The sequence below is a fragment of the Triticum aestivum genome, chromosome 1B (genome assembly GCF_018294505.1).
Source record: "Triticum aestivum cultivar Chinese Spring chromosome 1B, IWGSC CS RefSeq v2.1, whole genome shotgun sequence".
Taxonomy (NCBI): domain Eukaryota; kingdom Viridiplantae; phylum Streptophyta; class Magnoliopsida; order Poales; family Poaceae; genus Triticum; species Triticum aestivum.
In genome coordinates this window covers 555,767,015-555,785,182 of record NC_057795.1, presented here as the reverse complement: position 1 = coordinate 555,785,182, position 18,168 = coordinate 555,767,015, and positions in this window count along the sequence as shown.

Genomic DNA, 18,168 nt, shown 5'->3' with positions numbered 1-18,168 from the left:
GCGATGATCCTGGAATTGTTCAAGCGCGATCCTCAACATCCCGAAGCGTTTATGTTGCCGGCGGGTGTCGTTCCGCTGTGCAACAACTCCTCGCTCGATCGCATCCGTGCAATGATGCCGATGTGCGATTCGCATGGAATCATTCCAACTTAGCAAGAGCCCGCAGACGACGCTGTGCAGGAGTTCTTTGACAGCTTGGTAGAAGTGGTGGTCCGCCCCGATGAGCAAAAGAGCCTCACTCGCGAGACCACCGAAGCGGAGATGCAGCGCATCGCCACCAGGCTGGAAGAGGCGACAGCAGCTGCTACCGCGGGCGAGTTCGGATTCACCGTGGAGGAGGCAGAGGCAGCAGAGGCGGCAAGCCTTGCCGAGCGAGAGGAGCTTGCCGGCGAGGAAGAGCTTGTCGGGCCTGAAGCTAAGTCGAGCGAGCCCGGCGACGGAGAGCTTGTCGGGCTCGAACCTTCAGGCAGCTCGTCACAAGCGGAGCCCCCAGCTCCACCGAGAAGGTGTCTCCGCAGGGCCGGGGACGTAGCGGAGCGGCAGACGAGTCAATAGCCGCCGTGCCATGAGACACGCTCTACCGCGGCAAGCAGTGTTGCCGCGGGAGCTCCTCACGCCGCTGCGGCAACTGGAGCGGGGTCTTCCCGGTCCCCCGCTACCGCTCCTGCCAAGCGGACAAGGGAAACTACTCCTCCACCTCGTCGCACTGGAGGCGAGCCGGACTTCGATCTCTCCGCGCTCAGCTCCGACGAGGAAGAAGAAGAGTAAGATTTTTTTGCTGTACTTGTAGTTCTTCAATTTTATTGCTTTGTCTTGTATCTAATTTGCTTCACTCTGATCCCATTCCTTTTCAGGACGCTGGCCCAGAGAGCGGCGAAGAGAGCCAAGGTCCCGGTGATTGTCATCGAGGATGAACCCACCGCAACGGCAGGGGGTGTGTCCGAGACCACCTTGCCGGACCCGGCAAGAATTCCTCATAGCAACCCCCAGCGCAGCCCCCAGCGTAAGTATATGGTTTACTTCCTGCTGTCAGGCGCGCATGGGTATTCTTTCTTTGCTGACATCTGACTGATGGTTTGTGTAGGAGCAGAGCAGCTCCACCAAGAGTGCCCGGATGCCTCTCCCGAAATGCCATCTACTTCAACTACACCGCCAAGGGAGGATTCCCCGGCAAGGGAGAGTTCTCCGGCAAGGGAGAATTCTCCGGCAAGGGACAGTTCTCCGGCAAGGGACGGCACCAGCGACCCTCCGGTGGTTGAGACCACGACTGCAGGTCCCAGTACAGGTAACCTTCTTGCTTGAAAACTTCCATTGGGTTCTTCTTCTTCTGATTTTCTTTTTGGATATTTGCTTGACTCTTCTCCTTTTTCTGTTCGTCAGATCCATCTGCCACGGAGCCGATGGAAACCGAGGTCGTCGGTGAGGAGAACGCGCGCAGCAATACCGACAACGCCATTGCCACCGAAGGAGAAGTCGGCGCTGATGATCCCGCCGGCGAAGAGGCCGCCAAAGCTGCCGCCGCAGAAGCTGGCGAGGGATCCAGCGATCGCACTAACGGCCCCGAGGCCGCAGGAGCGCCAGGCGCTATGCCGACCGCCGATCCCTCCGCCGTTGCTGCTGCGCTAGGCTCCGAAGAGCCCCAGCCCGGCGCCTATTTGAAGGCCGGCAATGGCATCTTCATCAAGCTCCCCTGGGCGTCAAGCTCCAGGGCGCCTGTTGAAGGAGAGATGTTGGATGGAGAAGTGCTTGCCTCCACTGGGCTGACGCTGGTTGACGCGCCAAGCAGCAGCAGCGACGAGCCTGAGGAGGAGCGGCTGCTGCGGAAGCTGTTGTCGCTCTACCGCGCCCGACAAGCCAAGCTGGTATCCCGAGAAGCGCTTGTCGCGAAGGAGGTAGTAGATATCGAGAAGCGCGCGGAGGAGCTCTGGGGCTTCAGGCAGGAAACTCTCCGGGCCCTGGCAGAGGAGCGGGAGCAAGTCGCCGAGGAGCGGAAAGCCCTCCTCCTCGAGAAGGCTGAGGTTGAAGAGCAACAGCGGCTTGCTGCCGAGAAACTGTCCGCGTAGGAAGGCGAGTTGGTGCAGCGGAAAGTTAATCTTGACAGCCAGGAGGAGGAGCTTGCCGCGCGCGAGCAAACATTCGGCGGGGCTCTCAAGGAAGCAAAGGATGCTGCCGCAGCTGCCGAGGCCACCAAGAAAGAGCTGGAGACGAAGATGGCGCAGCTGGAGGCCGATCTCAAGGCGAGCGGCGAGGAGCTTGCCGCGCTCAAGCGTGAGAGCGAGAAGGACGCCGCTGCTCATGGCGAGCTGCAAGATCGTCTCGCTGAGAGGAGCAAAGAGCTCAGCACCGCCAAGGACTCCAATGCGGATCTTGAGTTGAAGCTGGCTACTTTGACTCAGACACTGGACGGCGCCAGGGAGCGGGAGGTGGCCTTGTCGGAGAAGATCAAGGCCGACGAGGCGCTGATGGCGAATGCTGCCGCCGCCCATACTGCCTTTAGGGAGAATGTGGAGCACTGGACCGAGGGTCTCGTGGATGCTGCCGCAGCCATTGACGGGGAGCTGACGCAGCTGGGAATGGAGGATCTCGGGTACTCCTCCGACGAGCACCTCCAACCCAGCGCCAAGCTCAGCTTATTCTTCAAAGGCGTGGCGACGGCCCTCCAGCGACTCCGGGAGAAGATCCCAAAGCAGCTGGCCGACGAGTCGCGCAAGATCTGCGCGGGGGCTCTTCAAAAGGTGCTGGTGAAGGTGGCCTTCCGCAACCCAGGCCTCAACCTCACCAACGTCCTCAGGACCTTGCCGTCGGACGCTGATCTGGAAGCGCTCAAGACCCTTGTCGCACCCATTGTGGACAAGGTGAGCGGAATCAAGAGGGTTGAGGGCGATCGCGTAGATTAGGCCGCTCGTTTTCTCTTTTCCTTGTCGCTGCTGGTCATGTTTTGAGAACAATCTATTAGAGCTGCGACAAGCTATCTTGTAATATGACTCTATTTTGAGAAGCGATTGCTATGTTATTTCCTTTACTTGATTCCTTCCTTTGTATGTTTTTGCCCTATGCTTTTAGGGAACTTGTCGGCGCAGGCACCTTAGCCGCGAGCGCTGAGTGCGGAACGTCAGCAGCCTGCTGGCGGTGCCGCTACCGACAAGAAACATTGTTGCAACTAGCCGCAGCTCACTTAAGTTGTTGAGCAGACTCGAAACAAAATAAGGGCGCAACTAGCTACGAGTTGGTTCCCCCGCGCACAGGTTTTCCATACAAAGGACGGTCGTTCGAGGAAGATAACTTAAAAATTAAAACTGATTGCTCAAACTTTGGCAACTTAGCTTTTCTGTCGTTTGCTTTCCGGTAAGGCGAAATTTCCTTGAATGATGCCTGGTCCACACCATTATCTTCTCCTCCCCCCCCCGGCAAACTTGTGTGCGAGGGAACCTTCCTTCCTTTGAGAAAGAGAAAGAAGAGAAAATAAATATACGGAGCCTTACGGCTCGTTATTGCTTACCGGGGGCAGGTGCTGCACAAAGTGTCAGATAATGCATGCAAAGAAAAGTAGAAAGCATGAAATTGACAAGATGTGCGGAGCACATGAGCTTTACTTATGCACGGGGTCTATGCCCGGCTTTGTACAAAGGATTACATGCAACATCGGCAAGACTTGTACAAAAGGTGGTTGCCGGAACAGGTTCCGGCAACCGCGCCTTACGGGTAAAACTTGCGAAGATGCTCAATGTTCCAGGAGTTGCTCACCGGAATGCCATCTTCGGTCTCAAGGCGGACAGCGCCAGGCCTAGTGACTCGTTTCACCCGGTAAGGGCCTTCCCACTTCGGCGTCAACTTGTTGGAATTCTTGGCGGACTGAACGCGCCGAAGAACAAGGTCGCCTTCCTCGAGACTTCTGGCATTAACTTTGCGGCTATGGTAGTGGCGCAAAGCTTGCTGGTCCTCCTCAAGGAGCAGCGCGTCATCTTGTCGCAACTGCTCTTGCTCAAGCTCATCATAAGCGAGCACTCGAGGTGACCCGTATACGAGTTCCGTGGGGAGAACTGCCTCTGCTCCATAGACTAGAGCGAAAGGTGTCTGGCCAGTGGCTCGATTTGGCGTCGTCCTGACCGACCAAAGAACCACCGGCAGCTCCTCAATCCAGTTCTTTCCGCACTTGCGCAGCCTGTCGAAAGTCCTGGTCTTGAGCCCGCGCAGCACTTCAGCATTCGCCCTCTCCGCTTGACCGTTGCTTCTCGGATGAGCAACAGAAGCGAAGCAGACCTTGGCGCCAAGATCTTGGACGTACTGCATGAAGGTGCGGCTCGTGAATTGCGTGCCGTTGTCGGTGATGATCCTGTTAGGGATCCCGAAGCGGCAAACAATCGACCTGAAGAACTTGACTGCTGACTGTGCTGTCACCTTCCTCACTGCTTCCACTTCCGGCCACTTTGTGAACTTGTCGATTGCAACGTACAAGTACTCAAAGCCCCCGACAGCTCGGGGAAAGGGGCCGAGGATGTCGAGCCCCCAGACCGAAAATGGCCAGGATAAAGGGATCGTCTGGAGAGCTTGAGCTGGCTGGTGTATCTGCTTGGAATGGAACTGGCACGCTTCACACTTGGTTACTTGTGCAGTTGCATCCTGGAGGGCTGTCGGCCAAAAGAAACCTTGCCGGAACGCTTTGCCGGCAAGTGCTCTTGCGCCAATGTGGTGACCACATATGCCTCCATGTATCTCTGCCAACAGCTTTTGTCCGTCTTCCCGGTGAATACACTTCAATTTCACGCCGTTGAGTCTTCTTCTGTACAGTGTGTTGTCGACAAACTGGTACATACTTGACTGCCGGGCTACTCTTTCCGCTTCTTCTTGCTCTTCGGGAAGTTCTCCTGTCTGAAGGAAACGGACAATCTGCTGTGCCCATGCTGGAGCTTGCGGCTCGACAACAAGGACTAAAGGCACATCTGCTGCTGCGGGAACATCCGCTTCTACGGCGAGAACCTGCGGCTCAGCCGGAGCTTGACGTTCCCCGGCAAGCTTGCCGGAGCAAAACTTGTCGGGAGCGTCTGCTTCAACGGAACAAACCCTAAGGCTTGCCGGAGCAGACTGCTCCTCAGCACCCTTGGTGTTGATCTTGGGGACCTTCTTGGCGGCGGCTTCGGGGAGCTCTGCCGGAAAATAGTCACCAGAAATCAACTTCCTCTTCTTGCTCTGTCCAGTTGATGGCGTTACAGACGGTTGAGTCAGCTTGAGCACAAAGATCCCTGGTTCCACAGGTAACTTAAGTGCGGCGCACTTTGACAGGCCATCGGCAATGTCGTTCTGAGCTCTTGGAACATGTTCCATCTGTAGGCCGTCAAAGTGCTCTTCTAGCTTTCTCACTTCATCAACGTAAGCTTCCATCAACGGACTCTGATAATTCTTGTTCACTTGGCGGACGACAAGCTGTGAGTCACCCCTGACAATGAGCTTCTTGATCCCAAGGTCTGCTGCGATCCTGAGACCGGCAAGCAAACCTTCATACTCTGCGGTATTGTTCGTTGCTTGCTCCTTGGGAAAGTGCATCTGGACTACGTACTTGAGGTGCTCTCCGGTGGGTGCAACAAGTAGCACGCCCGCACCGGCGCCTTGCAGCGAGAAGGCACCATCAAAGTACATCAGCCACTCTTTGCTTGCTTCCTTGACGGGGATGCTCGTTTCTGGAATTTCTTCATCTTGTGTTGGCGTCCATTCTGCTATGAACTCCGCCAATGCTCTGCTTTGGATAGTTGAAGTGCTCTCAAACTTGAGGCCAAAGCTTGACAGTTCCAGTGCCCACTCGACAATCCTGCCTGTTGCTTCTGGATTTTGCAGTATCCTCTTCAGCGGAAAACGAGTGACGACTGTGATCTCATGTGCTTGGAAGTAATGGCGCAGCTTTCTCGAGGCCATGAGAAGGCCGAAAAGCAATTTCTGCACACCAGAGTACCTTGACCTAGCCCCCTGCAGAAGGGAACTGACAAAGTAAACTGGGCGCTGCACCATTCTTTTCTGCATCTTCTCTCGCGCCTGCGCAGATCCATCTTTGTCGGGACCAGAGCTTGCCGGTGGAGTCCCCTGCTTGTCGCTGGATGCATCTGCCGTGGTTGCTGGCTCATCATCCGCCTCCCTCTCCGCTACTAACGCAGCACTAACCACTTGATTGGTTGCCGCTATATATAGCAGCAACTTCTCTTGTGGCTTAGGTGCGACAAGTGTTGGAGTGGAGGACAGGTATCTCTTTAAGTCCTGCAGTGCAGCCTCCGCTTCCGGAGTCCATTTCATTGGACCTGCCTTTTTCAATATTTTGAAAAATGGCAGGGCGCGCTCAGCAGACCTAGAGATAAACCTGCTCAGAGCAGCTACGCAACCGGCAAATCTTCGTACATCCTTGACGCGCTTTGGTGCTTCAATCTGCTCAATGGCCTTGATCTTGTCGGGATTGGCCTCAATTCCCCGCTGAGACACGAAGAACCCGAGAAGCTTGCCGGAGGGGACTCCAAACACACACTTCTCGGGGTTAAGCTTGAGGTTGATCTTGCGCAGATTTGCAAAGGTTTCGTCTAAATCTTGAATCAGAGTCGCCTTGTCCTTGCTCTTGACCACTATGTCATCCATGTAGGCTTCCACATTTCTGTGCATTTGCGGCTCAAAAGCGTGATGGACTACCCTTGCAAATGTTGAACCAGCATTCTTTAAACCGAAAGGCATCCGTACGAAACAGTATGTGCCACATGGGGTGATGAATGCGGTCTTCTCCTCATCCTCTTCTGCCATGAAGATCTGATGGTATCCTGAGTATGCATCAAGGAATGAAAGCAAGTCACATCCGGCCGTGGAGTCAACAATCTGGTCGATGCGCGGCAAGGGAAATGGGTCTTTGGGACAAGCTTTATTGACATCGGTAAAGTCGATACAAAGTCTCCATTTCCCGTTTGCCTTGCGCACGACTACAGGTTGGCCAACCACGTAGGATGGAGCACTCCTCTGACAAGGCCTGCTGCTTCCAATTTCTTGATTTCTTCTGCGATGAATTCTTGGCGCTCCACTGCCTGCTTCCTAACTTTCTGCTTGACGGGCCGCGCATGAGGACAGACGGCAAGATGGTGCTCGATTACTTTCCTGGGAACACCGGGGATGTCAGACGGTTGCCATGCAAACACGTCGACGTTCGCCCGCAGGAAAGCAACGAGCGCGCTTTCCTATTTAGGGTCGAGAGTGGCACTGATGGTGAAGGTACCACCAGTGCCATCCTCCTTGGCGGACACCTTCTTGGTCTCTGGTGGAGCTGCCATTGTCTTCTTACACTTGCCGGTGGAGCTCGATGGTGCGTCCTCGACGGTAGCGCAGCACTCCGAAGAGGTGCGCTTGCCGGAGTGGGCATCAGAACTCTTGCCGGACTTGGTCTTCTTCTTCGCCCCGGGAGCTTCAACGGCAAGTGACTTGCGATCTGTTGCGGCTGCTGCTTCCCGGTAGATCTTGTCGGCGCAGATAAGGGCATCCTTCTTGTCGCCAGGGACAGAGATGACACTTATCGGGCCTGGCATCTTCAGTATGTTGTATGCATAGTGAGAGGCTGCCATGAATTTGGCGAGTGCTGGACGGCCGAGTATCCCATTGTAAGGCAATGGAAAGTCAGCAACGTCAAAAGTGACCCTCTCAGTCCTGAAGTTCAACTCGCTGCCAAATGTCACCGGCAACGTGATCTTTCCCTTCGGCTTGCTCCTTCCCGGATTGATTCCTTGGAATGTGCCGGTCTCTTCGAGCTCGCTATCAGGGATCTGGAGTTTCTGGAGTACCGCGGAGGAGATCAGGTTCAAGCCGGCCCCGCTGTCAACTAGCATCTTAGTGACCTTGAGGTTGCGGATAGTTGGTGAAACCAACATCGGCAAGCACCCGACCGCAGTTATGCGATCAGGGTGGTCCTCAATATCAAAGATGATAGGCGTGCTGGACCATTTTAGAGGCCTGCGTGACTCGACGGGTGGTTCTGCCGCATTGACTTCCCGCGCCCACTGCTTGAGCTGGCGGTGTGAAGTATGCAGAGAAGCACCGCCATCAATGCACAGGACCTCTGTGGCTTTCTGGAACTCCTGCTCATCGGTCTCGTCATCATCCATATCTTCATCCTTGTCGTCATCTTCATCCTTGTCGCGGCCGCGAGGAGGTCTGTCTCCTTGCCGCTGCTTGGCCTTGCCGCGGCGTCCTCCTCGGCCGGGGCGTTTCTTGCCGGCTCCTCCAGCACCTTCCTGGGCCTTCTCCTTGTCGCGTCGCTTGTATTCAGCCTTTTGCTGCTCAACAAGCTGCTCGACCTTCTTGCAGCTCTGGAGGTCATGGCCCTTGGTGCGGTGGATCTTGCAGTACTGCTTGTTGGTGTCGTCCTGCTTGTCGGCGACCGCCACAACCTGGTAGTTGGTGCCTGCGGCAATCCCCTCGCCGGAGCTTCCAGTCTTGGCTTTCTTGGTGCCAGCTCCATTGCCGGACTGCTCAACGACTAGCACATCTTTGCCTTTCTTCTTCCTGTTGTTCCGCCGCCGGTTTTTCTTTGCCGGGGCAGCCCCCTCACTATCAGATCCTCCTGCTTCTGTATTCTCTCCGGGGAGTTTCCTCCCTTCCTCAGCACGCGCACACTTGTCGGCCAGGGCATATAGCTCACTGACGTCTCTGATCTTGCACATCGCCATCTCCTCCCGCATCCTGCGGTTTCGCATGTTCTGATGGAACGCGCTGATTACCGCGGCAGGGTGAACATCTGGGATGTTGTGTTGTACGCGGCTGAATCTCTGAATGTACTTGCGCAGGCGCTCTCCTTCCTTCTGGGCGAGCAGATGAAGGTCGCTCTCTTGGCCAGGAGGCTTGTGGCCGCCTGTAAAGGCGCCGACAAACTGATGGCATAGGTCTGCCCAGGAGGATATGGAGTTGTTCGGCAAGTGCATGAGCCATGATCTGACATTGGGCTTGAGCACCAGCGGGAAGTAGTTGGCAAGGATCCTGTCGTCCCCCCCCCCGAGCAGCTTGCACCGCGATGGTGTAGATGCTGAGGAACTCCGACGGATGCGACTTGCCGTCGTACTTCTCTGGTACGTCTGGCTTGAAATTCTTCGTGCTGGGCCACTGGACCAGCCGCAGCTCACGAGTGAACGCAGGGCAACCTACCGCGTACGGTAAGTCGCCTGGTCCCCCTGGCGCATGCATGTCGACAGAGGGCCCAGCATGCTAGTCCGATTTACGCCGCGCTTCTCTTCGGCGCTCGATGCGAGTTCGAGCGTCTTCTTGCTGTCGTTCGTGAAGAACTTGGCGCTGATCACGACGAGCTCGTGGATCTGACGATGCGGTGGAGTCGCTGTCGAGGTGGATCCAGCGAGTCGGCGATCTTGGCCTTCGGGGTGGAGAGTGCATGGTGGTTGCACCCCCACCGGTTTCGTTGCCACCGGCCCGTGCCTGGCAGTCCTGCCGCGGCAGCGATGTACTCGGCTGCCGTGGAGTGTCGCCGTTGGCGAAGCTGATGAGACTCTGAATGGTGGCCCTCCATTCATCGATCTTGTTTGCCATTGGAGGGTAATACAGAAGCAGTTGAGCTCGCGCCAAAGCTTCTGCTGGAGTGGTGGGCGGCAGTAGCGAACGGTGCGAAGAGCGCGATATGCTCGGACTTCTAATTATGTTAGAAGGAGCAGTATCCCGTCCAGGCGACCGTGCCTCGCTCGTGCCAGCATGTTGGCGTGCATGCTGGTCTTGAGCACCCCGAGATCCACCAGCTCGATCTTGGCCCAATGAACGTATGGCTCTGCGAATGCCATGACACTGTCGGTCCTGCGCCTCCTGAGATGGGCGCGGTGCATGTATGGACGCCAAGGTCTATGCAGCCTTGTCCTTGGACCTGGCAGCACCATGAGCTCCCTCGTCGATGTCCGTTCTTCCGCCGGCATCTACCCCACCACCCGTTTGCTCTGGTGGTGGTGGGATCGACGTGGACGGAACATCTGCCGCCGAAGCCTTCTTCTTCGGTGGCATGTCGATGAAGAAGATGAAGATCTAGCTCGTGTGAACGCCGGATCAGGTTCACACAACCTCAACGCCCCCTACCTGGTGCGCCAAAGATGTTGGGGAAGGCTGATCCACGAACACCTATGGGGACCGGCGGGCCGGGCCCCTTTCGGTTTGGCGGGAGGCGGAGATCGCACGAAGAGGAGATCGAGGCGAAGCACACGAGCGGTTTTACCCAGCTTCGGAGCTCTCGGGAGAGATAATACTCCTACTGCTGCATGTCTGAGTGTATTGAGTTCTTGCTCGGGAGCGCTGGGTGCTACAGTACACACTAGCTGCTAACGAGACCGAGCGTGAATGTCTTTCTGCCTTTCCAACCTCCCTTCTACGTTGCGCATGGGCCTCCTTTTATATGCTAAAGGGGTCACCGACAGGTGGCAACGTAGACAAGGGTAAAAATGGAAAAGGGATTGTGGTTGGTACAGCTACCTATACAGTGTATCCTACCTAACCCTGACGGCAGGGGACAAAGGCATTAAATGCCCGTCTACGTCGCCCAAATAGTGCAAAAAGGACCGTCAGGGGCGCCACCGCTCGCCACGATGGCAATCTTGTCAGCGCCGCTTGCCACCGCGCACTACTGGCTGCACAGCCTCCTGCCATGCGCGCCTGGAAAGGTCCCAGGGCGACAAGTTGGTGGATGTGCTGGAGCGCGGGTACAGGGTGGTAGCTTTGCCGCGGCAAGCGCCTTGCCGCAGTCGTTGTCTTGTCGCGTTTGGAAGCTTGTCGCTCACCGGGCCTCGCCGGGACGCGTGGCGCGTCGTGGCAAGTTCCTTGAGATGCCTTGGTTGGCCTTCCCGGCAAGCTCCTCTTGTCGGGGCCTTGTCTCCTTGGCTTGAATACTTTGTTCTTGAATGGCTCCACAGGAACCATGGAGGACCTGGGCGGTCACCCGGCAAGCCTTGCCGCGGGGTGCTGCAACTGCCCGTGCACAAGTTCGGGATACTAGGGTACCCCTACTCTAGTACACTGACATATATCTTTTGGCATGAACATGTGTATCACTACGATCAAGATTCAATAAACCATTCATTTTAGGTGCAAGACCATTGAAGGTATTATTCAAATAAACAGAGTAACCATTATTCTCCTTAAATGAATAAGCATATTGTGATAGACATAATCCAATCATGTCTATGCTCAACGCAAACACCAAATAACAATTATTTAGGTTTAACACCGATCCCGATTGTAGAGGGAGCGTGCGATGTTTGATCACATCAACCTTGGAAATACTTCCAACACATATCGTCACCTCGCCTTTATCTAGTCTCCGTTTATTCCGTAGCCTTTTATTTTGAGTTACTAACACTTAGCAACCGAATCGGTATCTATTACCATGGTGCTACTAGGAGTACTAGTAGAGTACACATTAATATAATGTATATCCAATATACTTCTGTCGACCTTGCCTGCCTTCTTATCTACCAAGTATCCAGGGTAATTCTGCTCCAGTGATCGTTCCCCTTATTACAGAAGCACTTAGTCTCGGGTTTGGGTTCAACCTTGGGTTTCTTCACTAGAGCAGCAATTGATTTGCCATTTCATGAAGTATTCCTTCTTGCCCTTGCCCTCTTTGAAACTAGTGGTTTCACTAACCATCATCAATTGATGCTTGATACGTCTCCAACGTATCTATAATTTATGAAGCATTCATGCTATTTTACTATGTGTTTTGAATGATTATGGGCCTTATTATACACTTTTATATTACTTTTGGGACTAACCTATTAATCGGAGGCCCAGCCCATATTGCTGTTTCATTGCCTGTTTCAGTATTTCGAAGAAAAGGAATATCAAACGGAGTCCAAACGGAATGAAACCTTCGGCATCGTGATTTTTTGGAATAATATCATCCTGGAGGCTTGGAGATCAAGTCAGAAGATACTCGAGGAGCGCAGGAGATAGGGCCCCCCCCTACAGGGCGCGGCCCCCTGTCTCGTGGACCCCTCGAGCACCCCCCGACCGACTTCTTTCGCCTATATAACCCTACGTACCCTTAAACCATCGAATACCAAGATAGATCGGGAGTTCCACCGCCGCAAGCCTCTGTAGCCACCAAAAACCTCTCGGGAGCCCTTCCCGGCACCCTGCCGGAGGGGGATCCTTCACCGGTGGCCATCTTCATCATCCCGGCGCTCTCCATGACGAGGAGGGAGTAGTTCACCCTTGAGGATCAGGGTATGTACCAGTAGCTATGTGTTTGATCTCTCTCTCTCTCTCGTGTTCTCTCTCGTGCTCCCTCTATGGCACGATCTTGATGTATCCCGAGCTTTGCTATTATAGTTGGATCTTATGATGTTTCTCCCCCTCTACTCGCTTGTGATGAATTGAGTTTTCCCTTTGAAGTTATCTTATCGGATTGAGTCTTTTATGAGAACACTTGATGTATGTCTTGCCGTGCTTATCTGTGGTGACAATGGGATATCATGTGCTTCTTGATGTATGTTTTGGTGACCAACTTGCGGGTTCCTCCCATGAACCTATGCATAGGGGTTGGCACGCATTCTTGACTCTCCGGTAGAAACTTTGGGGCACACTTTGAAGTACTTTGTGTTGGTTGAATAGATGAATCTGAGATTGTGTGATGCATATCGTATAATCATGCCCACGGATACTTGAGGTGACAACGGAGTATCTAGGTGACATTAGGGTTTTGGTTAATTTGTGTCTTAAGGTGTTATTCTAGTACGAAGTCTTTAATAGATCGATCCAAAAGAATAACTTTGAGGTGGTTTCGTACCCTACCATAATCTCTTCGTTCGTTCTCTGCTATTAGTATCTTTGGAGTGACTCTTTGTTGCATGTTGAGGGATTGTTATATGGTCTATCTATGTTATTATTGTTGAGAGAATTTGCAGTAGTGAAAGTATGAACCCTAGGCCTTGTTTCCTACCATTGCAATACCGTTTACGCTCACTTTTGCCTTTAGTTACCTTGCTGTTTTTATAATTTCAGATTACAAAAACCTTTATCTACTATCTATTTTGCACTTGTATCACCATCTCTTCGCCGAACTAGTGCACCTATACAAATTACCATTGTATTTGGTGTGTTGGGGACACAAGAGACTCTTTGTTATTTGGTTGCAGGGTTGTTTGAGAGATACCATCTTCATCCTATGCCTCCTACGGATTGATAAACCTTAGGTCATCCACTTGAGGGAAATTTGCTGCTGTCCTACAAACCTGTGCACTTGCAGGCCCAACAACGTCTACAAGAAGAAGGTTTTGTAGTAGACGTCAAGCTCTTCTCTGGCACCGTTGCCGGGGAGGTTAGCGCTTGAAGGTATATCTTTAGATCTTGCAACCGAATCTTTTTGTTTCTTGTTTTATCACTAGTTTAGTTTATAAAAGATAACTACAAAAAAAATGGAGTTGAGTTTGTCTCATACGCTTCGTCTTTTTAATATCTTTCGTGAGTATGATGGAAAGGAAAATTGTGCTCAAGTGCTAGAGGAAGAATTCATTAGAATGTTTGGTACTAGATCTTTGAATGATTAGCATGATTGCAATGTTGTTAGTATGAATTCCTTGAATATCCATGATGCTAATGATATGCAAAGCCACAAGCTTGGGGATGCTATGTTTGATGAAGATGATATTTATTGTCCCCCAAGTTTTGATGAGCAAATTTATTTTGATGATAGCATGCCTCCTATTTTGATGATAGTATGGAGTGGTAGACGTCAGGAGACGTGGGGACCGGATTATCCTGGTCAAGCTGGTAGCTGAGGACTTGGTTCTCAATGTTATCAGCGCATATGCCCCGCAAGTAGGCCACAATGAGAACACCAAGAGGGAGCTCTGGGAAGGCTTGGAATACATGGTTAGGAGTGTACCGATTGGTGAGAAGCTCTTCATAGGAGGAGACCTCAATGGCCACGTGGGTACATCTAACACAGGTTTTGAAGGGGCGCATGGGGGCTTTGGCTATGGCATCAGGAATCAAGAAGGAGAAGATGACTTAAGCTTTGCTCTAGCCTACAACATGATTGTAGCTAACACCCTCTTTAGAAAGAGAGAATCACATCTGGTGACTTTTAGTAGTGGCCAACACTCTAGCCAGATTGATTTCATCCTCTCGAGAAGAGAAGATAGGCGTGCGTGCCTAGACTGTAAGGTGATACCTGGGGAGAGTGTTGTACCCCAGCATAAGCTGGTGGTTGCTGACTTCCGCTTTCGGATTCGTGTCCAGCGGGATAAGCGTGCCAAGGTCGCTAGAACAAAGTGGTGGAAGCTCAAGGGGGAGGTAGCTCAGGTGTTCAAGGAGAGGGTATTTAAGTAGGGCCCTTGGAGGAAGGAGGGGATGCGGACAATGTGTGGATGAAGATGGCGACTTGCATTCGTAAGGTGGCCTCGGAGGAGTTTGGAGTGCCCAGGGGAAGGAGAAGCGAAGATAAGGATACCTGGTGGTGGAATGATGATGTCCAGAAGGCGCTTAAAGAGAAGAAAGATTGCTGCAGACGCCTATACCTGGATAGGAGTGCAGACAACATAGAGAAGTACAAGATGGCGAAGAAGGCCGCAAAGCGAGCTGTTGGTGAAGCAAGGGGTCGGGCATATGAGGACCTCTACCAATGGTTAGGCACGAAGGAAGGTGAAAGGGACATCTATAAGATGGCTAAGAGCCGGGAGAGGAAGACGAGGGATATTGGCCAAGTCAAATGCATCAAGGACGGAGCAGGCCAACTCTTGGTGAAGGACGAAGAGATTAAGCATAGATGGCGGGAGTACTTCGACAAGCTGTTTAATGGGGAGAATGAGAGTTCTACCATTGAACGGAATGACTCCTTTGATGAGACCAGCATGCGTTTTGTGCGGCGCATCCAGGAGTCTGAGGTGAAGGAGGCTTTAAAAAGGATGAAAGGAGGCAAGGCGATGGGCCCTGATTGTATCCCCATTGAGGTGTGGAAAGGTCTCGGGGACATAGCGATAGTATGGCTAACCAAGCTTTTCAACCTCATTTTTCGGGCAAACAAGATGCCAGAAGAATGGAGACGGAGTATATTAGTACCAATCTTCAAAAACAAGGGGGATTTCAGAGTTGTACTAATTACCGTGGAATTAAGCTGATGAGCCATACAATGAAGCTATGGGAGAGAGTCATTGAGCACCGCTTAAGAAGAATGACAAGCGTGACCAAAAATCAGTTTGGTTTCATGCCTGGGAGGTCGACCATGGAAGCCATTTTCTTGGTACGACAACTTATGGAGAGATATAGGGAGCATAAGAAGGACTTGCATATGGTGTTCATTGACTTGGAGAAGGCCTATGATAAGATACCGCGGAATGTCATGTGGTGGGCCTTGGAGAAACACAAAGTCCCAGCAAAGTACATTACCCTCATCAAGGACATGTACAATAATGTTGTGACAAGTGTTCGAACAAGTGATGTGAACACCGATGACTTCCCGATTAAGATAGGACTGCATTAGGGGTCAGCTTTGAGCCCTTATCTTTTTGCATTGGTGATGGATGAGGTCACAAGGGGTATACAAGGAGATATCCCATGGTGTATGCTCTTTGCGGATGATGTGGTGCTAGTTGACGATAGTCGGACGGGGGTAAATAGGAAGTTAGAGTTATGGAGACAAACCTTGGAATCGAAAGGGTTTAGGCTTAGTAGAACTAAAACCGAGTACATGATGTGCGGTTTCAGTACTACTAGCTGTGAGGAGGAGGAGGTTAGCCTTGATGGCCAAGTGGTACCTCGGAAGGACACCTTTCGGTATTTGGGGTCAATGCTGCAGGAGGATGGGGGTATTGATGAAGATGTGAACCATCGAATCAAAGCCGGATGGATGAAGTGGCGCCAAGCTTCTGGCATTCTCTGTGACAAGAGAGTGCCACAAAAGCTAAAAGGCAAGTTCTACAAGACGGCGGTTCGACCCGCAATGTTGTATGGCGCGGAGTGTTGGCCGACTAAAAGGCGACATGTTCAACAGTTAGGTGTGGCGGAGATGCGTATGTTGAGATGGATGTGTGGCCACACGAGGAAGGATCGAGTCTGGAATGATGATATACAAGATAGAGTTGGGGTAGCACCAATTGAGGAGAAGCTTGTCCAACATCGTTTGAGATGGTTTGGGCATATTCAGCGCAGGCCTCCAGAAGCTCCAGTGCATAGCGGACGGCTAAAGCGTGCGGAGAATGTCAAGAGAGGGCGGGGTCGACCGATTTTGACATGGGAGGAGTCCGTTAAGAGAGACCTGAAGGATTGGAGTATCGACAAAGAGCTAGCTATGGACAGGGGTGCGTGGAAGCTTGCTATCCATGTGCCAGAGCCATGAGTTGGTTGCGAGATCTTATGGGTTTCACCTCTAGCCTACCCCAACTTGTTTGGGACTAAAGGCTTTGTTGTTGTTGTTGTTGTTGTTGATAGCATGCCTCCTATTTATGATGATTATATTGATGAAAGTGGGTTTGGAAGAGTGTCAACTTTAGGAAGTAGTGATCCCACTATTTTGGAGGATGTTGGATCTTATTGTGATGAACATGGAAGTGGATTTGGAAGAGTGTCAACTTTATTTAGTGATGATTCCACTATTTTGGAAGAGGTTCCAATTGATTATGAGAACAAAGTTGCTATCTATGATGACTATTGTGATGAATTGTATGCTATTAGGAATAATGATAACCATGAAACTTGTCATCATGATTTTAGTTTTCAATTGGATTATGCCTCACATGATAATTATTTTGTTGAGTTTGCCCCCACTATTATTCATGAGAAGAAATTTGCTTATCTGGAGAGTAGTAAATTTTCTATGCTTGTAGATCTTGAAAAGAATGCTTTAGGTGCTGGTTATACTGTTGAATTCATTCATGATGCTACTGAAAATTATTATGAGGGAGGAACATATGCTTGTAGGAATTGCAATAATATCAAGTTTCCTCTCTATGTGTTGAAAATTTTGAAGCTATGCTTGTTTTACCGTCCTATGCTAGTTGATTATTGTTCCCATAAGTTGTTTGCTCACAAAATCCCTATGCATAGGAAGTGGGTTAGGCTTAAATGTGCTAGTCATATGCTTCATGATGCTCCCATTATGTTTCACTTCTTATCTTTTATGTGAGCATCATTGTCATCATCATGCCTAGCTAAAAAGGCATTAAAGAAAAGTGCTTGTTGGGAGACAACCCAATATTTATCCTTACTGTTTTTGTGTGTCCACATGATTATTCTACTGTAGTAATCATGTTTTATAGCTTTTGTTTCAATAAAGTGCCAAGTAGAACCTTTGGGAAGACTTGGGTGAAGTTTGTGTGATCTTGCTGTAAAAAACAGAAACCTTAGCACTCACGAGAATAGCTGCCATTTTTTACCGGTGAGTGCTTTTAGGTTTATTCTTTCTGCATATTATTAATAGACAAATTACTCAGGTCCAGAAATTTATTTCAGAATTTTTTGAGTTCCAGAAGTATACGTTTGATACAGATTACTACAGAATGTTCTGTTTTTGACAGATTCTGTTTTCTATGTGTTGTTTGCTTATTTGGATAAATATATGAGTAGTATCGGAGGGTATGAACCATAGAGAAGTTGGAATACAGTAGATATTACACAAATATGAATTTAGAATGAGTTCATTACAGTACCTAACTTGTGGTTTTATTTTCTTATACTAACGGAGCTTATGAGTTTTGTTTGAGTTTTGTGTGGTTGAAGTTTTCAAGTTTTAGGTAGAGATTCGATGGACTATGGAATAAGGAGTGGAAAGAGCCTAAGATTGGGGATTCCCAAGGCACCCTAAGGTAATATTCAAGGACAACCAAGCAACTAAACTTGGGGATGCCCCGGAAGGCATCCCCTCTTTCGTCTTTGTTCATCGGTAACTTTACTTGGAGCTATATTTTTATTCGCCACATGATATGTGTTTTGCTTGGAGCGTCATTTTATTTTGTTAGTTTTTGCTTGATGTTATTTAGATTAATGTTTTGCATCTTTAGTTTCAATAAAAAAGTCAAGGATAGCCTTTGCCATGCTTATTTCGCTAGTATACAGGTTGCTGTTTGAAAACAGAAAGTTTACCGCTGTTGCAAAAATTCCCTAGAAAAGTCAGAGAATGGTATAATGTTGAATCTTTTTGAATATTGAGATATGATAAATTTATTACAGTGGGAATTT